The sequence below is a fragment of the Suricata suricatta genome, chromosome 13 (assembly GCF_006229205.1).
Source record: "Suricata suricatta isolate VVHF042 chromosome 13, meerkat_22Aug2017_6uvM2_HiC, whole genome shotgun sequence".
NCBI lineage: Eukaryota > Metazoa > Chordata > Mammalia > Carnivora > Herpestidae > Suricata > Suricata suricatta.
The window spans coordinates 60,604,512-60,631,663 of record NC_043712.1 but is presented as its reverse complement, the minus strand read 5'-3'; the positions used below and the strand labels follow the sequence as shown (position 1 = coordinate 60,631,663).

At 38.6% G+C, this 27,152-nt stretch overlaps 1 protein-coding gene and 1 pseudogene across 6 annotated transcripts in view; one reads left to right on the top strand and one right to left on the bottom strand.

The window, feature by feature from the left end:
- Window positions 1-27,152, bottom strand: part of RANBP6 (RAN binding protein 6) — a 57,383-nt gene that overhangs the window by 27,881 nt on the left and 2,350 nt on the right. For 3 of the 6 annotated variants that reach the window (XM_029920713.1, XM_029920708.1, XM_029920714.1), the window contains exon 1: window positions 24,441-24,913. The exons of 2 other annotated variants lie outside the window; for them this stretch is intronic. The gene's annotated coding sequence lies outside the window, so the exon portion shown is untranslated. Of the gene's footprint in view, window positions 1-24,440; window positions 24,914-25,325; window positions 25,430-27,152 lie in introns of those variants that run through there. One more of the 6 variants, XM_029920709.1, reaches the window with a different exon arrangement.
- Window positions 11,934-23,850, top strand: LOC115275937 (annotated as a pseudogene).

Here is a 27,152-nt window from a genome sequence, read left to right as displayed (position 1 = left end):
TCAACAATAGCCAAAACATGGAAGGAGCCTAAATGTCCATCACCTGACGAATGGATCAAGAAGATGTGGTATATATTCACGATGGAGTACTACATGGCAATGAGAGGGAATGACATATGGCCCTTCGTAGGAAAGTGGATGGACCTTGAGGGTGTCATGCTGAGTGAAGTAAGCCAGGCAGAGAAGGACAGAAACCATAGGTTTGCACTCATAGGTCTAGCAGGAAAACAAGAGAGACCTAATGGAGAACCAGGGGGAATGGAGGAGGGAGAGAGAGTTGGGGAGAGAGAGGGATGCAGAACTTGAGAGACTATTGAATGCTGAGAATGAACTGAGGGTTGGGGGGGAGGAGGGAGGGGGGAAGACAGGTGGTGGTGATGGTGGAGGGCACTTGAGGGGAAGAGCACTGGGTGTTGTATGGAAAACAATTTGACAATAAAATATTATGAAAAAAAAAACAGATTTTCTATTTCTTCCTGTTTTGGTTTTGGTAGTTTTTATGCTTATAGGAATTTGTCTATTTCTTCCAGATTGCCCAATTTATTGGCATATAATTGTTCATAATATTATCTTATTATTGTCTATATTTCTGCAGTGATGGTTATGATTTCTCTTTCATTTGTAATTCTATTTATTTGGGTCTGTTCCTTTTTCTTTTGAATCAATCTTGAATCAATCTGACTAAGGGTTTATCAGTTTTGTCAGCTGTTTGAAAGAACCAGGTCCTGGATTTCAACGGTCTGTTCAACTGTTTGTCTGTTTGTTTTTGTATCACTGATTTCTGCTCTAATCTTTATTATATCTCTTCTGCTGGTTCTGGGCTTTATTTGCTATGCTTTTCCCAGCTATTTTAGGTGTAGGTTAGGATGTATGTTTGAGATCTTTCTTCCTTCTTTAGGATTGCTATTTACTACCCTCTTATGACCTCCTTTGCTGCATCCCAGAGGTTTTGGACTGTCGGGTTTCATTTTCATTGGCTTCCATGTACTTTTTAATTCTTGAGTAGGCTGTTCTTTAATCTCCAAGCATTCATGGTCTCTTCAAAAAAATCTTTTGTGGTTAATTTCAAGTTTCATAGTGTTGTGATCTGAAATATGCAAAGTATCTTGAATTTTGAAAAAATTTTTATGTTTATGCTTTTTCTTGAGAGAGAGAATGTGAGTGGGAGAGGGGTGGAGAGAGAGGGAGATGGAGAATCTGAAGCAGGCTCCAGGCTCTGAGCTGTCAGCACAGAGCCTGATGCAGGGCTCGAACCCATGGACTCTGATCTCATGATCTTGAGCTGAAGTCGACGCTTAACCAACTGAGCCCCCCAGGTGCCCCTGGGTGGACTTTCTTAAAGAAGTTACAAACAAGCTGCTTACAGCATCAGGACAAATGGACATGGAAGAGAGATGCTACCAAGACAGTGGGGCAGTATTACTTCAGTTATACCCAGGAGGGCCTGCAGCAGGGAGCTAGTCGAGAAACCCATTAACCTCTGCCTGCTTTTGTTCTCCCCTGCTGTGGTGCGTGGTGGACTTTTCAGAATTGCACTTTCCTTCACCTTGTCATGGCCGCTGCCAAAAGTGTGTTGTTATAAACACAAAATTCTAGAGTGGTGGCCTCTTGAGGGCAGGAGAGAGAAAGCGATGTTGTTTCAACTTCATACAAAATAAGTACATCCACATGTCTAATAAAATAGTGCTATTGCAGAAAAAAAGAATATATAACTTTCAGGTACAGCTCAGATATACCTTTTTCCTACATTATTTGAGTTTTATTTTTAAAACGGACAAAGCCCTGGGCTTGAAATATTGTTTTTGTTCCTTGGATTCCATCCATTATTTGTTTTCCCTGCAAATAATCCTTGCTTGATAGTTTTAAGTCACTCCAGAACTGGGCACTCCTGATAGACTCAAGAAGTTGAATTGCTGCTATGTTGCCTCAAATCATCTCATGGCTGCTGAGGTTAAAGAAGGGGAGATGAAAATGGGGCTCACAAACTTCCAGATTTTGTTCAGAGACTCAGGGGTTATTTGTAGAGGTTGCTTCTCAGCTGACACTTGAGCCCTAAAGCTGGAAGATTAACTTCTCTGACTTTTGTTGCCTGTTATCTTCCTAAGTGTTTAGAGCACTCATTCTGCACCACCTATTTAACACAAATGATGTAATATTCTATCTCCCTTTAATAATTGCTGGACTCGTGGTAGAAGGACAAACAACACATACCATAGACAGGAGAGGATTTATGACTTCATATATAACACCAAAGGTAAGATTTTAATAAAAATTAATCAGAACATCTACAACTGAAACATAAGGAACTTTTAACTGAATTCACATACTATGGGATAAATAGCCACTTTACAGATAAGAAAGCAGAAGAACAGATGAGATTTGCCTCAGTTCCCAGATTGAAGGAGATAGTGGCAGAACCATGAGTAAAATGGACGAATTTTAGCTCCTGTTTCAATACCACACTGCCTCTTGGCAGAATAAAATCATTCATTCATTCTTTATTTATTCAACACATATTTATTCAATATATTTTCTCTGCTAAGCTTTGGGAAATTCCAGAGAAAGCAGCATAGTCTATTTCCTGATGTCATGGGGATTACAATCCTTTGTCAGAGTAAATATTAGTCAAATCATCATACAAATAAATGAAAACTTACAAGTTTTCACTTAGAAGTAACAGAGTGATAGTGCCAAGAGAATATATATCAGAGAGAAATGAGGTTAGGAAAAGTTCAAGTAAATTAGATGGATTGATAATATTAAAAAGAAGAATTTAAGTAAACCCCAAACACAAGAACTTACTCAGTTTATGAAATTAACTATTATTCATCAATAATCAAGAAAACTTTGATGTGTCTTACAGTGTTCCAAGAAAAGCTTTTATCTTTTGTCATCTGTGTGCCTCCAATCAGATCACAACTGACAGGGACTGATTGTTACCAGCCACTAGCTCCTTTAGACCACAGATCTTGTGGTTAAATATGATACTTAGCAATAAAAGTTTTTTTTAATAAGAGATTTATTCTAATTTATTTTAGCAAAAGCTGTTTCTCCTCTCTTCTTCGAAAATATTTTCTTTTTTCCTTGCCTTTTACTTGGGTCTAAACTCACTTAAAGCTGCAAAAACATAAAAAATTCAGTCCCAAGAACCCCTAAACTCCATCTTTATCTCAAACAGGAAAATGTTCTTTGGCCTTTTCATTTCTAAACCACTTTGCTGGCTCCCCTTCCCAATCATGGAGGCTTCCTTACTCACCTTGCAACTCTACTTAACTTCATCCTTAATGCAGATAAAGAGCTAAGGAGCATTTCTATGTTTTTTTTTAATATAAATTATACATGTTTACTGCAGGTAATATAGAAATGTGAAAAGTTACTACTCGTATCAAAGTCTTTTTATTTTTTGTCTTTCAAGATTGAGAGAGAATGGAATTAGACTCTTAAATCTAAGTTTTTTATTCTAAAGCTATTTTTAAAAATAATCTCCTCCATTCTCCCCAGACGTTTCTGGTTCTTTTAGATTCTTTTGGGACAAAGCAGACCAACTAAAAATCCCAGGTATAGTGGGTTCTTTCTGAGGAGAAGGCAGAAGAGAAGTGGGTTTTAAAATTACTTGTTATCCATCTTGTACTATGAAACTTCATCAGTATGAAAGAACCTTTGGCCCTCTATCATTAATGGTATAATTGTCTTAGACCTCCAAAGCCATGGCATTGTATGTAGTGGTCTTAAGTTGTGCAGCGCATAGTGTACATCGCTTTACCCTTCTTCACACTTCCTGCTCTCTCCCAGGTTTATTCATCTTTGCACTCTTCCTCTTTGTCTCTTATTTTCTGTTCAGTACCCCTCAGTTCTGGAACTTTATGAGTGAATTTGCCTTCCCAAGTTGTCCTTTTTGTACATAATTTGTCCTGACTACGATTGTCAGATTTATGAAACAAAAATATGGAAATGATATCCAGTTGAATTTTAGGGACATATTTATACTAAAAATTATTTATCATTTATCTGAAATTCAGATTTCACTAGGTGTTCTGTATTTTATCTGGAAATCCTTGTTCTGACCCCCTAGCTTTTTTTAGGTCTTAGTTGTGTTGATTCTTCTACCTGTTCAAATCTTTCACACCCCACCCTGGAAAATGCTATGTCTCCCAGGAGGGCAATCAGCTTTCACTGGAAGTATAAAAAGCATAGCTCTTCTGGTTGCGGAATGTGGATAAATAGTGCATAGATAGATAAACTAATCTTACCTTACATTTGTCTCTATTCACTGGTAGTTTCTTGTGTATCATGTACCTGCTAAATTGCAAGCTCCTAGAAGACAGAGATCAGGTTCTATTTCTTTGTCTCATTCAAAGTACAACATAGTTCCAGCAACAGAATATTTACTAAATAAATGTTTTATAGAGGAGTAGAGTCTATGTAAGGGGTGACTGTGAATATAGGCTACTTCTCCCCCCTCTAATTTGCTTGTGAAATTAATTTCCACATTTTGTGTTTGCAAATGGTGTATGTACTTGGGTACTTGGGTGTTTTAATATGTATGTATGTATTTTATGTTTCTTTCTTAATTATAATATAAATATTATTTACCAAGATTATTTGTGTATTGATCCTTCAATAAGATAACCCAATAAAGAACTGAAAGGTCACCTTTTAAACTCTGTGGTTCTAGGGGCACCTGGGTGGCTTGGTCGGTTAAGCGTCCCACTTCAGCTCAGGTCTTAATCTCAGTTTGTGGATTCTAGTCCCACATCGGGCTCTGCGCTGATACCTCAGAACCTGGAACCTGCTTTGAATTCTGTCTCTCTCTCTCTCTCTCTACCCCTCCCTCTCGTGCTCTGTCTCTCTCTGTCTCAAAAAAAAAAAAAACCACAACTAAATAAAACATTAAAAAACATTAAACTCTGTGATTCTATAGACAATACCCTTCAGCCCCCACCCCCAGCCATAGAGATATTAATGTAAAGGAAGTAACAGATGTCAGTGGAACTCAAGCTCTGAATCTTCAAGATACCACCTATATTTGCTCCATTACATAAAAATGATATAAACTTCTATTTTATGTAAGCCCTGCTATTTTGGGTTTTCTGTCACTTACAGCTGGTCTAAATCCTAACCATTATGCTTCTGATCCTTAGTTTTCTCTGCCATTAAACAAAAACATCTTATTTTGGAGTCAAAAGGATAGGACAGTTCTCATATTAGTTAAGAGTAGGAGTAGCTACAAATAACCAAAAATTTCTAAAATAGAAGATGGAAATTGACTTTTATGTAAAAGAAATCCAGAGCAGGAACTCCTGGAGTGACTACCTGTAGTTATCAGGACTCATTCTGGTTTATTGCTCTACCATCAATAGTTCAAGATAGTTGAAGTCTTCCATCCTTATAGTTCAAGACCAAGAGGTCTCCTAAAAGAGGATAGGATGCACTACATCATTATTTCTTTATTTAACTAACTTTCTAATTGGAACATAGATGTGGTAACTAGAGTTGTAGCAATCACCTTGAATTATAAGAATGGAATCTAGTTAGCACATCTATGTTGCAATTAAGAAGTTAGATAAAGGAATAATGATGCCACACATCCTATCCTCTTTCAGGAGACTTCTTGGAAATCTCATATTCATTCATTCATTTATTCAACAAATATTTGTGGATCACCACTGTGTGCCAGGCATTGCTTTGGGCACTGGACATACAGAAGTGTAACTTAATTCTGATTGATGAGAATGTAGTCACATGGTCGCAATTAACTGCTAGAAGCTGAGTTATATGCCTGGCTAGCAAAAGAGGTATCATACTGAGGATGAAGATTTAATTAAAAAGGTAATTGGTGGTTTTTGCCACATTGCCTTTGAAAAAAGAAACAAAAATTTATGTTTAGCATCTTACTCTAAATCCTTAACAAATTCTTCAAGTCTTCAAAACTCTCCATGTTATATCTTTTACCTATTCTATATTTTTGTTCTTATTTTTGTATTCCCATGACAATTGCCTTCAAAAAAATATGTCCAATGAGTCACATTCTTTCCTGCTTTACAGCTTTGCATAGGTGGGTCCTTCTCATTTCATTTTTTATCTAGCTAACTTCTACTTATTTTGTAAATATTGCTTATAACAGCTTTATTGTGCAATTCATACATTTAAAATATACAATTCAGAGGTTTTTAGTATATTCCCAGAGTAGTGTGACCATTGCCACAATCAATTCAGAACATTTTTATCACCCTAAAAAGAAGCCCTATTTTCACTAAAGGCAATTTCACATTTACCCCCCAACTCTCAGCCCTTGGAAACCATTAATATATTCTCTATCTCCATAGATTTGCTTATTCTGGACATTTTATACAAATGGAATTAAAGTATAAGTGGTCAGAAAGGCTAGGGAAGATGGTGGAATAGGAGGACCATAAGCTCACTTCATCCCACAGTTTCAACAAGATATCATTCACATATTAGTAAATAAACCAGAAGAGATCCCAAAGATTGGCAAAAAACAAAAACAAAAACACAAGAAACAAAAAAACAAAGAAAAACACTAAATGTAGAGAAGAGACTAAATCTAAGAGGTTGGCAAAAAACAAAAACAAAAACACAAGAAGCAAAAAACAAAGAAAAACACTAAATATAGAGAAGAGACTAAACACGAGAGGTTAGGAAGAGCAGAAACAACGGTTAGGAGCTGCCCACAGGAGGGACGGAGATGTGGTCATGGAGAGGAGAAAGCATCAGCACTTGCTCTCCTAACCCACTCTCAGTGTGTTCTGCCATGAGGACTCACCCACTTCAAGCCTGCTGGCCTTGGTTTGGGGTTCAGTGAAAATTCTGCTAACACTGCCACCAGCCCCTGAGCCCTTCTGTGGTCACATCACCTCAGAGCTGGCCTACGTATGTCTCACCAGCATCACAGAGGGCAAGTACAGCTCCCTATAGGCAAAGAATCAGTGCAGATGTCTGAACTGAAAGGAAAAACAACTCAGACACAATAGCAGAACACAAGCAACACACATAGGAGACTCCCCTATAGTGCCAACTTCTAGTGAACAGAGGACACTGAACAGCAGTGCACTATAAGACCCTACTTCTTCATAAAGACACTACTTTTAGTAAAGTCATAGCTGGTTTTACTAACACAGAGAAACAGACACAGAGGTAGACAAAATGAGGAGACAGAGGATTATATCCCAAATGAAAGAATAGGACAAAAATCACAGACAGAGATTTAAGCAAAAATAGCAATAGGTAATATGCCTGATAGAGAATTTAAAGTAATGATCATCAAGATACCTAATGGAATTCAGAAAAGGGTGAAAGGAGTGGAAGACATCAGTGAGACCCTTGTCAAACAAGAGAAAATATAACATGTCAGAGATGAAGAATTCAATAAATGGAATAAATCATAGGCTGCAGGAAGCAAACTATCAGCGACCTGGAAGATAGAGTAATGGAAAGCAATCCAGCTGAACAGGTGCGAGACAAACAAATATTGAATAATGAGAATAAACTTAGAGTACTCAGTGACTCCCTCAAGCATAATAACATTTGTGTTATAGGAAACCCCAAAGGAGAAGAGAGTCAAAAAGGGGAGATATGTTTATATATATATATATATATAAACTGAATAGTAATCACAAATCAAAAAAGCAATAGATACACAATAAATAAAGAGTGAGGAACCCAGGTATACCAATAAAGACAAATCAGCAAACTATTAAAGAGAGAAAGAGGTGTATCAAAGAAAAACTACTAAAGCAGTCACAAAACAAGTAACAGAGTGTCAATAAATACATATCTATCAATTTATTTGAATATAAATGAAGTAAATAATCAAAAGACATAGGGTGACAGAGTGGATAAAAAAAATCAAGACCCATCTATATGCTGCATACAAGAGACTCATTTCAGACCTAAAGACATCCACCAATTGAAAATGAAAACATAGAGAAACATTTATCATGAAAATAGATGTCAAAAGAAAGCTAGGGTACCAATACTTATATAAGGCAATTAGATTTTAAAACAGAGTCAGCAAAAAGAGATGAAGAAAGAAACTATGATAATAGTAGTGGGGAAATCAAACAAGAAAATATAACAATTGAAATATTTGTGTACCTAACATGAAGGCACATAAATATGTAAAACACTTAATAAGAAACATAAAGGAACTAATCATCAATAATACCAAAATAGTAGGGGACTTTAACACTCTGCTTACACTGATGGACAGATCATCCAAACAGAAAATCAAGAAAACACAAGCTTTGAATGATAAACTGAAGCAGATGGATTTAACAGATATATTCACAACATTCCATCTTAAAACAGCAGAATACACGTTCTTTTCAAGAGCACATGAAAGATTCTGTAAAATAGATCACATATTAGGTCACAAAAGAAGCCTCAAAAAGTTAAAAAAGATCAAGGTCATTTCATGCATCTTTTCTGACCACAGTATGAAACTAGAAATCAACTACAGGAAAAGCCTGGAAAGGTCAGACATACATAGAGTTTAAACAACATGCTGCTAAACAAAAAATAGATCAATCAAGAAATCAAAACAGACATCAAAAAGTGCATAGAAACAAATAAAAATGAAAATACATTGGTTTAAAACCTTTGTAATGCAGCAAAAGCAGCTCTAAGAGGGAAGATTATAGCAATACAGGTTTGCCTCAAGAAGCAAGAAACATCTCAAATAAATAACCTAACTCACACATAAAGTAGCTAGAAAAAGAACAAACAAAACCAAAACCAAAAAAGGAAAGAGGCATAAAAATTAGAACAGAAATAAATGATATAGAAACTTAAAAATAAACCAACAACAATAGAATAGAGAACCAGATAAACTTATAGCCTGACTCATCAAAAGAGTGAGGGAGAGAGATAGAGGGAGAGAGAGAGAGAAAATATTCAAACAAAATCACCAATGAAAAAGAAAAAATAACAACCAACACCACAGAAATACAAACAATTGTAAGAGAATATTATGAAACACTAAAGACCAACATAGAAGAAGTGTATAAATCCCTAGAAACATATAACCTACCAAACTGAAGAAGGAAGAAATAGAAAATTTGAATACTGATTACCAGCAACGAAATTGAAGCAGTTATCAAAAATCTGCCAACAAACAAAAGTTCAGGAACAAATGGCATCATACGTGAATTCTACCAAACATTTAAGGAGGAATTAATACCTATCTATCCTAGTCAAACTATTCCAAAAAGTAAAAGAAAAGACACTTCCAAATTCATTCTATCAGGCCAGTATCACCCTGATACCAAAACCAGGTAAAGATACCACAAAAAGAAGAATGTTACAGGACAATATCCCTGATGAACCTGGGTGCAAAAATACAACAAAAAGAATCCAACTATACATTAAAAAAATCATTCACCACGATCAGGTAGGATTTATTTCAAGGAAGCAAGGATGATTCAATATTCGCAAATCAATCAATGTGACACATCACATCGATAAGAGAAATGATAAAAAAAAACATATGATTATATCAATAGATGCGGAAAAAAGCATTTGACAAAGTACAACATCCATCATGATAAAACCCTCAACAAAGTAGGGTTAGAAGGAACATGCCACACCATAATAAAGGCTGTATATGAAAAACCCACAGCTAACATCATCCTCAGTGGGGAAAAATTGAAAGCTTTCCCTTAGGGGGAACAAGATAGGATGGTTAGGAACAAGACAAGAATGTCTACTCTCACCACTTTTATTGAACTACTGGAAGTCCTAGCGACAGCAATCAGACAACAGCAGCAGCAGCAGCAGCAGCAACAACAACTAAAAAGCATCCAAATTAGCAAGGCAGAAGTGAAACTTTCACTATTTGCAGATGACATGATACAATATATAGAAACCCAAAGACTCCACCCAAACAATGGAATTGTTTAAGTCAGTGTATAGAAATCTATTGCATTTATATACACCACTAATGAAGCAGCAGAAAGAGATACTAAGAAAATAATCCCACTAATAATTACACCAAAATAATAAAATACCTAGGAATAAACCCAACCAAAGAAGTGAAAGACCCATACTCTGAAAACTATAAAATATTGATGGGAGAAATTCAAGAAAACAGAAAGAAATGGAAAGACATTCCTTACTCAGGGACTTACTCAGAGACTGAAAAAACAAATACTACCCCAAAGCAGTCTACACATTTAGTGCAGCCCCTATCAAAATAACAACAGCATTTTTACAGAACTAGAACAAAAATTTTTCCAAAATTTATATTGAACCACAGACGACCCCGAATAGACAAAGCTATTTTGAAAGAGAAGAGCAAAACTGGATCTATCACAATTCCAGACTTCAAGTTATATAAAAAACCTGTAGAAATAAAAACAGTATGGTGTTGGCACAAAAATAGACACATATGTTAATGGGACAAGATAGAAAACCCAGAAATAACCCCACAATTATATGGTCAGTTAGTTTTTGACAAAGCAGGAAAGAACATACAATGGAAAAATGATAGTCTGCTCAACAGATGGTGTTGGGAAGACTGGGCAGCAACATAGAAAGAAGGGAACTAGACTGCTTTCTTACACCATACACAAAACAAATACAAAATGGATTAAAGACCTAATATGAGACCTGAAACCACAAAATTCTAAAATACAGCACAGGCAGTACTTTTTCTGAAATTGGCTGTAGCAACATTTTTGTAGATATCTCCTGAGGCAAGGGATTTATAAAAGCAAAATAAACTACTGGGACTACATTGAAATAAAAAGCTTCTGCAGAAAGAAGAAAATAATCAGCAAAAATAAAAGATAACCTACTGAATGGGAGAAGGTATTTGTAAATATCTTTTGCATATGTCAAATGGCATGTGTGATAAAGTGTTAGTATCCCAAAAATATAAAAATCTTATACAACTCAACACCCCCCAAATCAGTAATCCAATTAGAAAATGGGCAGAAGACATGAACAGGCATTTTGCCAAAGAAGATATCCAGATGGCCAACAGACACATGAAAATATGCTCAACATAATTCATATCAGGGAAATGCAAATCAGAACTTGACTGAGATATCACCTCATACTTGTCAGAATAGCTTAAATATAAAACACAGGAAATAACAATTGTTGATGAGACTATGGAAAGAAAGGAACCAACTTGCAGTGTTGGTGGGAATGCAAACTGGTGCAGCCATTCTGGAAAACAGTATGGAGCTTTCTCAGAAAGTTAAAAATAAAGCTACCCTACCATCCAGAAATGACACAACTTTGGGTTATTCACTTCAAAAATACAAGAACACCAATTCAGAGGATATGTGTACCCCTATGTTTATAGCGGTATTATTTATTTACAATAGCCAAATTATGGAAGCAGCCCAAGTGTCCACGGTCTGATGAATGGATAAAGAACATGTATTATATATATATATATATATATGTATATATATATATATACATATATATATATATATGTATATACACAAAGGATATTATTCAGCCACAAAAAAGAATGAATTTTTACCATTTGCAACAACATGGGCGAGTTTTGAGAGTATAATGCCAAATGAAATAAACCAAAGACAAATACAATATGATTTTACTCCTATGTGAAATTTAAGAAACAAAAAACAATGAACAAAGGGAAAAAGAGAGTGAGAGACAAACCAAGAAGCAGACTCTTAGCATAGAGAACATAATGATAGTTACCGGAAGGGAGGAGGTTGTGGGGAATTAGGGGAATAGGGTGACGGAGATTAAGGAGTGCAATTGTGATGAGCATTCAGTGATCATGGAATTGTTGAATCACTAGCACTCCTGAAACTAATATAACACTGTATGTTAACTATATTGAATTTCAAAATAAAAACAAACCATTACTGCCCTTTCATGACTTTTTCCCTTTCCATGGCCACCTCCCAGTCATGTTTGGCTCTTTCTTAATGCCTGGATCATTTTCTTTGAATGCAGAAGGTTGCCGTCCAAAAGATGTGGTAATTGTTGCTCTTGAGATCTATTCTCCTTCTCAATGTGTTGATCAAGCAGTATTGGAAAGCTATAATCTTGTAGATGCTGGGAAGTATACTATTGGCTTGGGACAGACCAACATGGGCTTCTGCATAAATAGAGAAGTTGTCAACTCACTTCGTATGACTGTGGTTCAGAATCTTTTGGAGAGAGATAGCCTTTATGTGATTGAATTGGGTGGCTAGAACTTAGAACAGAGATAAATATAGGCAAACAAAATTCGTCCATGAAGATGGATTTGAGGCAGCTCTTAGGGGACTCTGGGAACACAGATATAGAAGAAATAGACAACTAATGCATGCTATGGAGTCACAGCTGCTGTGTTCAATACTGTTAACTGGGTTAGGTCCAGCTCTTGGGATGGATGGTAGGCCCTGGTAGTTACAAAAGATATTGCTGTATATGCCACAGGTGGAGTTGAAGCTGTGAATTGGGTGATATCCTCTCTTAGTTTTTGATGGAGAACTTCATGCGACCCATATGCAACATACATATTACTTTTTCAAGTCTTATATGCTTTCTGAATGTCCTATAGTATATGGAAAATTCTCCATACAGTTCTACTCAGTGCATTAGACTACTGCTGTTCTGTCTACCACAAAAAAAGTCTGTGCCAATTAGCAGAAAGAGGGAGACAATAGAGATCTTACCTGGAATGATTTTGGTTTCATGATCTTCCACTCACCCTACTGTAAGCTGGTTCAGAAATATCTAGCTCAGATATTGCTTAATGACTTCCTTAATGGCCAAAAAAAGATATAAAAATGGTATCTATAGTGAACTTCCTGGAAGCCTTCGGGGATATTAAATTAGAATATAACCACTTTGATAGAGATGTGAAAAAGGTATTTATGAGGGCTAGTTCTGAACTCTAATCAGAAAGAAAAGATACATTTGCTTCTATCAAATCAAGGTGGAAATATGTACCCATCATTAGTGTATGGCCCCCTTGCCTCTGTTCTAGCACAGTACTCACTTCAGCAGCTGTCAGAAAAGAGTACTGGCTTATTCTCTTATGGTTCTAGTTTGGCTGACACCTGGTGCTCCCTTAAAGTTACACAAGATGCCACATCAGGGTCAGCTCTTGATAAAATAACAGCAAGTTTATGGATCTTAAATCAAGCTTTGACTCAAGAACTTTCATGGCCACAGATGTCTTTGCTGAAAACATGAAGCAAAGGACATGTATCATTTGGTCAACTATATTCTCCCAAAGTTTAGTAGATTCATCTTCAAAAGTATGGTAACAGGTTAGAGTGGAAAACCTATGCCTGGTGCCCCTCTCCCAGTGATGACAGTTTGGATAAAGGAGTAGGACTTGTGCATTCATGTACAGGCACTGAGCATATTCATGTCCTGCTAAGGAAGTGCCAAGACTCCCTGAAAGAGCAGCAAAACCTAAAGCAGTTAGTTTTAGCTATTCTGACAGGTATCAGGTGGTATCTCATTGTGGTTTTGATTTGTAATTCCCTGGCGATGAGTGATGTTGGGCATCTGTTCATGTGTCTGTGAGCCATCTGGATATCTTCTTTGGAAAAGTATCTATTCATATCTTTTGTCCATTTATTCACTGGATTATTTGATTTTGGGGTGTTGAGTTCTAGAAGTTTTTTATAGATTTTGGATACTAACCCTTTATCCAATATGTCATTTGTCAGTTGTCTTTTAGTTTTATCGATTGTTTCCTTTGCTGTACAAAAGCTTTTTATCTTGATGAGGTCCCAATAGTTCACTTTTGCTTTTGTTTCCATTGCCTCTGGCGACATGTCAAGTAAGAAGTTGCTGCAGCAGTGGTCAAAGCCACTGTTGCCTGTTTTCTCCTCTAGGACTTTGATGGCTTCCTCTCTTACAATTTGGTCTTTCATCCCTTTTGAGTTTATTTTTGTGTATGGTATAAGAAAGTGGTCCAGATTCATTTTTCTGCATGTCACTGTCCAGTTATCCAAACAATATTTGCTGAAGAGACTGTCTTTTTTCCATTGGATATTCTTTCCTGCTTTGCTGAAGATTAATTGGCCACACATTTGTGGGTCCACTCTGGGTTCTCTATTCTGTTCCGATGATCTATGTGTCTGTTTTTGTGCCACTACCAACCTGTCTTGATGATGACAGCTTTGTAATACAGCTTGAAGTCCAACATTGTGATGCCTCCAGCTTTCATTTTCTTTTTCAGGATTGCTTTGGCTATGTGAGGTCTTTTCTGGTTTCATAAAAAGTTTAGAATGTTCTAGATCTGTGAAGAATGCTGGTATTATTTTGATAGGGATTGCATGAATGTGTAGATTGATTTTCATAGTACTGACATTTTAACAATATTAGTTCTTCCAATCCATGAGTATGGAGTGTTTTCTATTTCTTTGTGTTTTCTTCAATTTCTTTAATAAGTTTTCTATAGTTTTCATTGTACAGATCTTTGGTTAGGTTTATTCCTAGATATTTTATGGGTTTTGGTGCGAGTGTAAACAAGATCGATTCCTTGATTTCTCTTTCTGCTGCTTTATTATTGGTGTATAGAAAGGCAACTGATTTCTGTACATTGATTTTATATCCTGTGACTACTGAATTCATGGATCAGTTCTAGTAATTTTTGGTGGAGTCTTTCAGGTTTTCCATGCTGAGTATCATGTCATCCACAAAATGAAAATTTGACCTCTTCATTGATGATTTAGATGCCTTTATTTCCTTTTGTTGTCTGATTACTAAAGCTAGGACTTCCAGTGCTATGTTGAACAACAATGGTGAGAGTGGACATCCCTGTCATGTTCCTGAACTAAGGAGGAAAGCTCTTGGTTTTTCCCCATTGAGGAAGAGATCAATTGTGGGCCTTTCATATATGGCCTTTATGATCTTAAGGTATGTTCATTCTATCCTTATTTTCTTTAGGTTTTTTTTTTATTATTAAAGATGCTGGATGCTGCATTTTGTCAAATGTATATTCTGCATCTGTTGAAAGAACCACATGGTTTTTATATTTTCTTTTATTAATGTGGTGTATCACATTGACTGATTTGTGAATAATTAAACCAGCACTACAGCCCTAGAATAAATCCCACTTCATCATAGAAAATAATTCTTTTGATGTACTATTGATTTGGATTTGCTAGTATCTTATTGAGAAGTTTTGCAACCAAGTTCATTAGGACTATTGGCCTGTAATTCTATTTTTTAGAGGGGTCTTTGGTTTTGGAATCAAGGTAATGCTGGTTTCAAAGAATGAGTTTGGAAACTTTCCTTCCATTTCTATTTTTTTTGGAATAGTTTGAGGAGAATAGGTATTATCTCTTCCTTAAATGTCTGTAGTATTTTCCTGGAAAGTCATCTGGCTCAGGACTCTTATTTGTTGGGAATTTTTTGATAACTGGTGCAATTTCCTTGCTGTCTATTGGTCAGTTCAAATTTTCTATCTTTTCTGTTTGAATATTGGTAGTGTGGAATTTCCAGGAAATTGTCCATTTTATTCCAGATTGTCATTTTTTGGCATAAACTTTTTCATAGTATTATCATTATTGTTTGTATTTCTGTGGTGTTATTTGTGATCTCTCCTCCTTTATTTATAAATTTATCTGTTTGGGTCCTCCCTCTGTTCTTTTTGAGATGTCTGGCTAAGGGTTATCAATTTTTTTTATTCTTTTAAAAAATCATCTCTTAGTTTCATTGCTCTGTTTTTTGAAATTATTCTATACCATTTATTTCTGCTCTAAACTTTATTATTTTCTTTCTTCTGCTGGCTTTGTGCCTTATTTGCTGCTCCTTTTCTAGCCCCTTTAAGTATAAAGTTATGTTGTTTATTTGGGACTTTTCTTGCTTCTTGAAAGAGGCTTGAATTGCAATGTATTTTCCTCTTAGGACTGCCTTTGCTGATCCAAAATGTTTGGACTTTTGTGTTTTCATTTTCATTAGCTTCCATCTATTTTTTAATTTCTGCTTTAATTTCCTGATTAGCTGATTCATTTACTAGTAGAATGTTCTTTAATCTCCACGTATTTGAAGGCTTTCCAAATTTTTCCTTATGGCTGATTTCAAGTTTCATAATATTGTGGTCTAAAAATGTGCATCGAATGATCTCAATCATTTTGTACCTGTTGAGGGCTCATTTGTGACCCAATATGTGATCTATTCTGGAAAATGATCCATATACACTCAAGAAGAAAGTGTATTCTGCTGCTTTAGGATGAAATGTTTTATATTTATATACTTTTATATTTATATTTATATTTATATTTATATTTCCATCCATCTGTTCCAGTATGTCATTCAGAACCTTTGTTTCTTTTTAAAAATTTTTGTATTAATGTTTTTTACTTATTTTTGAGAGACAGAGAGAGACAGCAGGAACAGGGGAGGGTCAGAGAGAGAGGGAGACACAGAATCTGAAACAGGCTCCAGGCTCTGAGCTGTCAGCACAGAGCCCGAGGCAGGGCTCACACCCACGAATGTGAGATCATGACCTGAGCCGAAGTTGGATGCTTAACCGACTGAGCCACCCAGGCGCCCCAGAGCCTTTGTTTCTTTATTGAGTTTCTGCTTAGATGATCTGTCCATTGCTGTAAGTGAAGTATTAAAGTCTCCTACAATTATGGTATTATTATTAATAAGTTTGCTTATGTTTGTGATTAGTTGATATATATTTGAGTCTTCAAGTTGGGGGCATAGATATTTACAATTGTTAGTTCTTTTTGATGTACAGACCCCTTAATTATGATATAATGCCCTTCTTCATCTCTTGTTACAGTCTTTGATTTAAAATCTAGTTTGTGTGATATAAGTATGGCTACTCTGGCTTTCTTTTGATGTTCATTAGCATGATAGTTGGTTCTCTGTTTCCTCACTTTCAATCTCCATGTGTTCTCAGGTCTGAAATGAGTCTCTTGTAGGCAGCACATAGGTAGGTCTTTTTTTTTTTTTAATGCACTTTGGTTTCCTATGTCTTTTAACTGGGGCAGTTAGTTGATCTGAATTCAGAGTGATTATGGAAGGATATGAATTTAGTGTCATTGTGTTATCTGTAGATTTCATGTTTGTGGTGATCTCTGTTCCTTTGTAGTCTTTGCTCCTTTCCACTCAGAGAATCCCCCTTAGAGTTTCTCACAGGGCTGGTTTAGTGGCCATAAACTCCTTTAGTTTTTTCTTCAATTTTATCTATTCTCTCCTATGCTTCTTCAATCCTTGCTGTCACCGTATCTAGTTTATTTTGCATCTCAACTATAGCATTTTAAAATTCATCCTGACCAGTTCTTAGGCCCTTGACCTCTCTAGTAAGGGTTTATCTGGTGTCTTCTATGCTTTTTTTCAAGCCTAGCTATTAGTCTTGTGACTGTTTTTACCAAATTCTTCTTCAGATATATTGTTTATTTCTGTTTTGAACAAGTCTCTGGATGCGATTTCTTCTTGACCTTTCTTTTGGGGAGATTTCCTCCATCTTGCCATTTCTGTCTTTTCCGTGTTTTAAAAGCATGTTATGTGTGTTGCTCCTGAGTACTACTATATTAAATGCGTGTCTAAGCAGACAGAGATTTGTGATGTTCCTGAAGAGCATTGGCCCAGTTGGACAGAGCTTAGTGTAATGGCTCCATTTCTCCACTAGATGGTGCTGCTTAGCTTACTGGGATGGATTGTTGTGGTGTCTGGTATCACTCAGGTATCCAGTCTAGTATCAGAACTCTGTGCTCTCCCCAACCAGGAATCACGCCTGTCCTTTGTCTTCAGTTTCAGTCCACTCCCCGCTTTTGCACTATAACTACACCGTCATCTTGCTAGGCGGCACCTCACTCCTGAGTTTTATCTGAGATGCAGCTGTATTTCTTGACCTCTCACTTCTGAGGGACTGAGGCTCTGACCTGCTCAGATCCTCTGGGGGTGGGTCTCATCTAATAATAGCCAGGTGCTGGCTGAACAGGAATGCTAGTGAGACCTTGCTGCTGCCATGTCCAGAGACTTGCGGCTGGGTGCCAGCCTGGCCCAGAAAAGTTCACGAGATTGTGTAGCAGCAGCATTTCTGGGATTATGGAAGAGCTTGTATGGCCCAAGGACCTCCTGCATCCTCTATTCTCCTGGGAGAATTCACCCTTCCCACCAGGGCACCACTAGGTATTTGAGCTGCGGAGCTTCAGACTCTATGCTTCCCCTGTTTATAGAGTCTTAATGACTTAGTTAAAACCCTCTCCTTTCTCTTTTCTCCTTTCTCCCTTTTTAGTTCAGTCCCTGTGGCTGTTTCCATCTTTTTTTCACTTTCTTTCCAGCTGCTTTTTTGGAGGGTGCTTTTCCCATACTCTCCCCCCACCTGTGTCCTCTCTCCACAATCAGAAACAGCTCCCTGCCCTTCGCGTCTTGTCTTTCCTGCAGTTCACCTCTCCATGCCATGTACCTGCTGAGTTGTGTGGTTTAGGTTGTGCAGATTGTTGTATTAATCCTCAAATCAGTTTTCTACATGCGCAGAATCGTTTAGTGTTGATCTGGCTGTATTTCACGTACACGAGACAGAAAAAAGACTTCCATGCTATTCTGCCATCTTGGGTCCTCCCCCTAAGAGTCTATTCCTGACCCATAGACTAATAGTCTATCCTTACTGGTAACTGATTATCAGTTGATTAACACACATTTTTATGTCATATGTACTGTATACTATAAAGTAAGCTAGAGAAAAGAAAATGCTACTAAAATTCATAAGGAAGAAAAATATATTTACAGTAATGTACTGTAGAAATTCTGCATATATGTGAACCTATGCAGTTCAAATCCATAAGGGTTGACTGTATTAACTCATTTGATTCTTGAAACAACCTTATGAGGTAGATCATTATTATAATGCCCATTTTCTTTACAGGCCAGGTGAAGCCTGGAGAAGTTACTAATTAGCCTAACTATCTGCCACAATTAAGTCACAGAGAATCTTCTTTTTTTGAACAAGTCGCACACCTCAGTCTCCCAATTTTTAATTTAAATTGAGTTTTGGTTTCTAGATGTTATTGCTTATTCATTTTTAACTCTCCAGTGCTACCACATGCCTGATACTTGGTTAAAAAATGAATGAGTAAAAAAATAGGTGCAATGATGGTACTGATTTGAATGACCCTAAAATTTTCTCCGCATTTGGTTATTTTCCATTTAAAACCATAAGGCCTAAGCAATCCAAAGAACTGAATGAAGTCCCTAATCAAATATCTGTCTTTTCTCACGGACTGGGCTATAGTCACAGCAAAGACTTCACAAATCCTCAACACAGCTGCTTAAAAAACACAATATAAGCTGAGGGTGGTGAGATGTCTCTGATGTTTTAAGTCCACTTTAACCACTGATGTCCTATGGCTTTTTCAACTTACCTACCCCATTGCTGCCATACTTCTTTTGCTCCATCACCACCTGCATTAAGAATGCTCTGAAGACCCAGAAGATACTCTTCCAAAAGGTCACTACCTCAAAATGGAAGTGCCTTGGATACTACCATGCTGCCTGGACTGAGAGAGGGTATGAAAAGGGGAGTGGGGACAGCGACACTTGAGGGCTGTCTTGTACATGCCAGGTATCACTTCCATGACTTCAGGACTAGGGATCTCAGGATGGGGCCCTTTGCTATAAAGTGAGTGAATTATTTCCTACCAAGTGTCCAGTGTTCTTAGAAGTTAGCATATTAGTACATAATTCAGAAACAAATATGAACTGTTAATTCTTTTTAATAAGTGAGTTCAGTCTTTTTGCATTACCATCATATTAAGGACAAGAGAGAAGTTTGGGAAGATGGCAGAGTAGAAGGACCCTGAGCCCTCTCTGTCCCATGTTCGTAACTAGATATCATCCACAAACAAGTCAATAACTGGAAAGTGATCTGACGAGTGACAGAACAAACTACACAACTAGATGTAGGGAAGAAGCTGCATCTGAAAGGTTAGAAAAGTCAAAGGCAGAGGAATTAAGCAGGCAGGAAGGAGGGAGCTGTGTGCATGGAGAGGGAAGATAAACCAGCCCTTGCACCAGGAAGCTGATAGGAAGAGTAATCACCATAATGGTTGGCTTTAAAAACCAGAGGGGCTGAATTACATGAGTTTGTAAAAGGAATGGGACTTATAGCTCCAGTCTAGCTATAAAGGTCAGCTGATTCAGCTCTGGATGAGCCTGAAGGGTGAGTAATAGCTGGGTCACGACCCTTAAAGAGACAGCAGCCTCTGCAAAGAGGCAATATAAAAACAGAGTTTACACACTACAGAGGAAAAATGGAAGACAAATCTGCTAATACTGATTTTGGAGCATGTTGAAGGACTTCTCAGAAGATGAGGGAGCTGGCAGGTACCTTTATACTCCCTCACTCCCCAGCATAAACATAGAGTGAGACCTGCAGGAGTTGGGGCTGCACAGACACTTTTGCTACCTACCTAGCTAGCAGTGCACTTCTCCTGAGGACTTGCCCATTCCAAGCCTACTATCCTTGCCCCTGGGCTCAGGGCAAATTTTTTTTTAGTGTGCATGCCCTGCCCAGGCTCTGGGTACACAGCTGTCACTGTGTGCCACAGCCAACTGAGCACGTCAGCCACTGTGTTGTAGTGTATGCACAATAAAGGAACTCTACACAAGGCTGCAACCAAAAGAGAGGTTTATTATGGCTGGGCCAGATGGGTTCCTGCAGTCTGGCCCTGAGCAAACAGTGAGGTTTGTTTTTAAAGCCTTAATTATCAATCAGCTCTTAGCTAAGCCACAGGGAGGGAGCCAAGAATGTTAAGTTCCTCTTGGCTGAGTCATGTTGTTTGTCAGTCCTATCAGGGTCTGCAGGATGGGGTCTGGTGGGGTGGGGGAGTGGGACTGATGGGGTGGGGAAGGGGTCTGGTGGGGTGGGGAGTGGGACTGGTGGAGTGGAGAAGTGGTCTGGTGGGGTGGGGAAGTGGGATTAGCCAAGCCAGCTAACAGAAGTGAAAAACAAGCAGTTAAAGAGAACAAGGCCTACTTTCTATGGGGCATGTCATGGGGGTGACCTTCAACATTCCCAACTCTTCTTTGCAACCACCCAAATACTCGGGTGACCTACAGTGTATCTTGGGTGCTCAAGAGCAGGTAGTTTCCTCGAAGTACCATAAGTTGGACAGCGCTTATCCGTTACCTTTAAGAGTAACCTGACGAGACAGGGTTGTAGGATAAGAAGGAGCAGTAGTAAAATTAGGGGCTCGATCAGGGCACTTAATAGGGAAGTTAACCAGGGTGACCAGGAGAAAAGGGATTTATACCAATTTAGATTAGTTCGTCATTGGTTTTCCCTTTCCTCTAATCTCTGTTGTACCTGTGTCAGACTTTGTGTGATGATGCCGGAGTTATTAACATAGAAGCAACATTGTTCCCCTAATGTTAGGCAAAGACCACCCTGCTTTAAAAACAAGAGGTTAAGGCCTCCCCGATTCTGGAGTATGACTTCTGCTAAAGAGTCTACTGATTCTGTCAGCTTTTTAATATTTTTCTCTAGGTCTGAAATGTCTTGGTCAATTTGTTTGCTTAGAAGCTTGTAATTTTGATTCCCTGTCACAAGGGCGGGAGTGCTTACCCCAATAGAGCCTGCTACTTCTAGGCAGCGGGTCAGGCCTGAAGAGCAGGCAAACCAGGTTCTTTCATGGGATATGAGGAAGCATAGGCTGCTTCCTATATAACTTTCCGCGGGCAATTAGTGGTGCCGTTACAGTTGGACAGATACCTAGATTTGTTAATTAAGTAATTTCCACCGTAAAAACAAGAGCCCCTTCTAGCCAGACTTCCCAGAGTTATGCTGGGATTTTTACCCAGGCTTCCCCAGGCACGTTTTCCTTGTAAGTTTTTTTGGCTCAAGTTTTGGATTTGGCTTTCCCCCTTCCCTAGAGATATGGAGGCTCCAATTCCTATGTAATAAGGGGGCCTAGGGTCTAGACATAGCCAGCAGTCTTGGGTGAGGTTAAGATGGGTGGCATTAAGAAACTTGAATGTGTAGGAGACAGCCTTAAAGGCCTCTGTCTCATTTAATTTGGTCCTGGCTGGGGGTATTGTAAGAGAAGGAGTCCACAAATAGGGAGGGCTTGGCCTTTCCAAGGTTGAGGGGTCTCCAGTAGGGCTGAAGCAAGGGTCTCCAGGGTCTGGGAGGGGATTGATTATTGGATTAGGTCCAATTGGGGTCTCAGGAAGGGCTTTAATCTCAAACCTTTGAATGGTAAACTCAGAGCCTGGATCTCCGGGGACATAGAGCCTTATTCCCCAGGTTTTCACTGAGCCCACCTAGGGCTAGTTCATTTTTAACAGTGAGTGATACTGGGCACGAGTGGGGGTCTTTGGGTTTGAGCTACTTCGTAGTTTAGTTAATGACAGGAACTGGTCCTTTAAGATCCAGTCAGCTATAGTCTTGCATCCCCAGGAAGCACAATGAAAGTGGCCTCCACCCTGACAATGGGGAGGCCCATATGAGGGACAAACATAAAATTTCACCTCCCTGTGACAAGAGACCTTCCACAGTTGTAGTCACCTTGAGACAAGAAACAGATGACATAGGTCAAAGAAGAGTGTGGGGGATGCATATGAAGTACTGTTAGCAATCATTTGTCCAGTGGTGGTGTGGCTAATTACCCATCGGTATTGAGTGAGGGCATGGTCTAGACTGGTGGACAAATGTTCTAATCCTAAAGGAAATACAAAATACCTACAAAACATCAAAGGAAACAGAATACCTACAAGGCATCCAACCCACAAGGGTAAACAAAGGGCAAACAGGCTTTGCTGCACAATTGTCCATTCTGGAGGAGCAACTGCAATAACCCAACAGTGAAGATCAGTACAATCAGAACTGGGGATGCTAAAGCCAAGACAGAATAATACATTCAGAGTTTCTTAACCAACCTAACCCTCAAGGAATTGTCCATCTGTTGGAGAGTCCACTTAGTCAGGATGTGATCTGAATGGGCAGCCTTGATTTGTGACCTGTGGATCCAATGGCTCCATCCTGCCACCTTTACTACTGAAGGAGTTAACAAGATAACAGGGTAAGGTCCAGTCCAATGAACCTCTAAAGATAGAGGGTCATGCCGCTAAGCCCACATCAAGTCTCCGGGTCCTATTTCCTGGCTGGGAGATGGAGAAAGAGGAGGCTTTTCGTGACATGCTTTCACCAACTCATGTACACCTGGCAGCGTATGTTGCAAGGCCTGGAGGGAGGGGTGCATCTCACTTTAAGAAGGGCAAATGGAAGGAGGTCTACCCAGTTTTCGCCAGTTTCTGATGTCAATTTGGTCAAGGTATCTTTTAGTGTCAGGTTCATTCTTTCAACTTGCCCTGAATTCTGTGAGTGGTAAATGCAATGTAATTTCCAATTTATTTTCAGGCTGCTTGCTAACAGCCTTGATGTCTGAGCAATGAAGGCGGGCCCATTACCTGATCATAACCCAATAGGTATACTGAACCGGGGAATCAACTCATTAAGTAACTTTTTTGCAACTATTTGGCAGACTCTGTCATGGTGGGGTAAGCTTTGACCCACCTGGAGAAAGTATCTATCAACACAAGGAAATAATGATATCCATACAGTCCATGTTTCATCTCAGTGAAATCGAGCTTCCAGATTTCTCTGGATGCCTATCCACGCAACCTATGTCCTAGAAAATTAAACTTGGGGGAGGGGTTTGTCTGGGCACAGGTTTTACATCGAGTTACCGTATCCTTTGCCATCCTATCAAGGTGTGGGATGAAGAAATCTCTTTGAGCCAATTCTGACAATTTAATAGTCTCCAGATGTATGAGATTATGCACCTGCTGAATCCAAGTTCATCCTATAGCTTCTGGGAGGAGGATGCAACCTTTCTTCAGGCCATACCAGCCATGGCCATCCCTTTTGGCCTGTAAAGTCCTTGCCAGTTGCATCTCTTTATCTGAATAGTTTGGTTCCATAGGGAGGAGGCATGAGGGCCATGGGGGCATAGTCTTTAGAAGAACATTATGAGTGGTGGCTGCCTCCTGGGCAGTCACATCTGTAAAGGCATTTTCCCTTGGCAGTTGGAGTTTCCAACTTCTGGTGGTCTTTACAATGTATAATTGCTACCTGCTTTGGGAGCCATAAGCCCTCTAACAAGGCCAGGATCTCCTCCTCATTTTTGATGTTTTTTCCACCAGATGTTAAAAGTCCTCTCTTCTTATAGAGAGCTCCATGCACATGAGCTGTGGCAAAGGCGTATCTACTGTCAGTGAAGATATTGACAGCTTTTCCCTTTGCCCACTGAAGGGCTTGAGTCAGAGCTATCAACTTCTCCTTCTGGGAAGAAGTGTTCAGTTGAAGTGCCTGTGCCCATACCACTTGATCCAAAGTAACTAGAGCTGCCCCTGCATATCTTATCCCATCCCTCATGAAGCTACTGCCATCTGTGAATAGCTGGGAAGTCTGCATGAGAGAGGGGTAAATCCCTCAAGTCCTTTCTTAACGCTGAAAGAGTACTTACAGTTTCTAGGCAGTCATGCAAGGGGGTATCCAGCTCGTCATCAGTCATAGCAGGATTCAGGATTTCAGTCTTTAGGAAAGTGATACGTGGAGAATCCAGCAATAGTACCCAGTACTGGAGGATTGGGTCCTATGGGCGCTTTAGAGGTGATTCCTCAAGCTTCTGCTGTGCATAGACCAGCCAGCTTCCAGGGTGTGGCTAGAGCAGGGCTGGAGATCTCAGGAGCCAGAGTCTGGTTGACTAGATCTGGATTGCTTTGCCAGGTTAACTCAGGAGTGATGGACCTATGGGGTGATGCCTGAAACTTTAATAAGGGCTGAATTCTTTGGTCAGTCATATATCTGTGAAGTCCACCTCTAAGTCTTTGAAAGGGGTGACCCCCATCTTTTAAATATCATCCCCACTGAATAATAAGCACAGAAGATTGTGTATACATGAAATACTGTAACAATTTTCTTTGAAGTTTACCTCAAGTTGTCTAATTTAGGCAAACATTAAATATTCAAAGACACTCAGAACTAGAATTTAACATTTATAGTGGTGCATTGTTGAAACATAGCTTTTCTCTCTGAAAAACACCTTCATTTTTAGAGATAGCCAATTTGAGACCAAGTCCAGTCTTAACAACCCTGGCCTAATTATTTACATAAGCCCAGCAAGAATAGTGATTGTTTATGAGAATTGTTTAAAGTTTTCTTTGCTGGGACCTTTTATAAGGAATTTCCAGTTGAATTTTTAGTGGCCTCTTCAGGCCAGAAGCCAAACCAAGCACTTTCCATCAGACAGGCCTGCAATACCTATTGAATTGGGCAAATTCCTCTTCACAAGGTTCCCAAGATATGCTGAGATTCCTGCACCTGCCAGGAAGTGACCTTCTTTACTCACCTGGGGAGGCTGCTGGGAACACTGTAAGCAAGGTATCCTGCCAACATTTCCATTAGGCTTTATGGCTCCATGTTTCATAAAGTCAACCTTAGTTCCTTAAAGCTGTCTGGTCATACCTAAGTTTGTACATGACTCTCAAATATGACATTCCAGTCAAAGCCTTGGTAAAATAACCAGTCAGTATTTCCAATGGTGTCCTGCTTCAAAATGAACAGATTCTCATTGAACTTATGCAAACAATTGTAATTGCCATGAAAGAAAGAATACTCACTGAGTTTTTGAATTTCAGACAGTTTAGATAGAAAAGATAAATGCTTCAGTTTACACTCTGTAAATTATAGATGTTCCAAGAGAAAGTTTTCTTAATCTGGATAAGCAAACATTAGAGAACCAGCAATATTTCCAACAAGAGTCACAAAACTATAATTTTTTATAGTTCATTTAGTCCCATGTTTCTAATTCTTATTTGGGCAGTTGCAGCATTTACCCATGCAATACCACCTAAGGTTTACCATTGTACAACAGTGCTTTTCCAAGTAACTTGGCATCCCAAATAAAAAGGCCTAATTGGTTAAGACTTCTTTACCATTTAAATACTGGGAAATTTTTTAAAAACTTAGGAAGTTATAAAACATATTCAAATTAGAATGGCAGGTTATCACAAATCCCAAACTCTATTTATTAAACCAAAATAGCAATAAAAGATCCCAAAGGTGAATGTGTTATGCCCAGATTTTATATCACCCCCAAAAAACCAGAGACCGCCAGGGAGGCCGAAGCATGCATGCAAAAGCAAAGGGCTTTATTATGGGTTTAGGCTCGCTGGGGCCTAAACTCGGGCTCACAGACTTTACTGGCGTGGTGGATCCATGCTGAGAGAGCGAGTGAGCGAGCCCCGAACAAAGGTGGGGTAGGACTTTTATGAGTTTGGGAAGGGGAAGTTACAGGAAATGGTGACATAGGTACAGTGATCCAATTATTATTACACAATATTATTGACAGCAGGTTTATCCAATTACAACATTTAGAGTGTTAACCAATCACAGAGTAGACCCAGGACCCTCACATAGAGTGTAACCAGCCTTAGGCAATAACTGATTACCTATAGCTTCTATTTCTAGGCCTGTCCTTAGGAATGTTAAGGGTATTATAAAGGTGGTCTCTCTTGCCTCGGGCAATGTGTAACCGCCTAATAGTTCTGGACCTAATTTAGACCTAATTTAGAGGGGAAACTTAAAGCCTGTCATGGCGTCTGCTAGGTTCAGACTCGTGTTCTTACAAATGCATAGCATTATATGGTTGTTAGCAAAACCTAATTTCTTTAACCTTAAGAAGTTTTAACCAATTAAAGACCTGACAGAGATGAAACCTGAAGTTTTGGTTTTCTTGGCAAACAAAAGACAAAAACCTTAGTTTATATTGTCTTATTAAGAGCAGATCAACAACCCAAGAAAACTTTTTTTAACAGAGAGACCAATGTACTTTTAAAACTCTATATATTTCAACTTTAGTCTATCCTGAGCACACATAAAAATCCTTTTCAATTATTTCCCTTCATGAACCTTCTACAACTTTTTTGCCTTTAAACTTTGTCCCAAAGCCATTTCTTTCCAAACAACCAGTCTCATTTAGGACAAATTACTTTCTTTTACCCTCAACAAAAATGCATTTTTATTTTCTATATCTTTCTTACATATCCCCCATTTTCCTGCACATAGGGTTGTTTTCCTTATTTTCAGCAGTCAAGTACACTTAGCAGAATTTAAACTCTTAGGAAACCTCAGTCTCCAATTGAGGATTTAGTAACTAACTGAAAGGTATTTACAT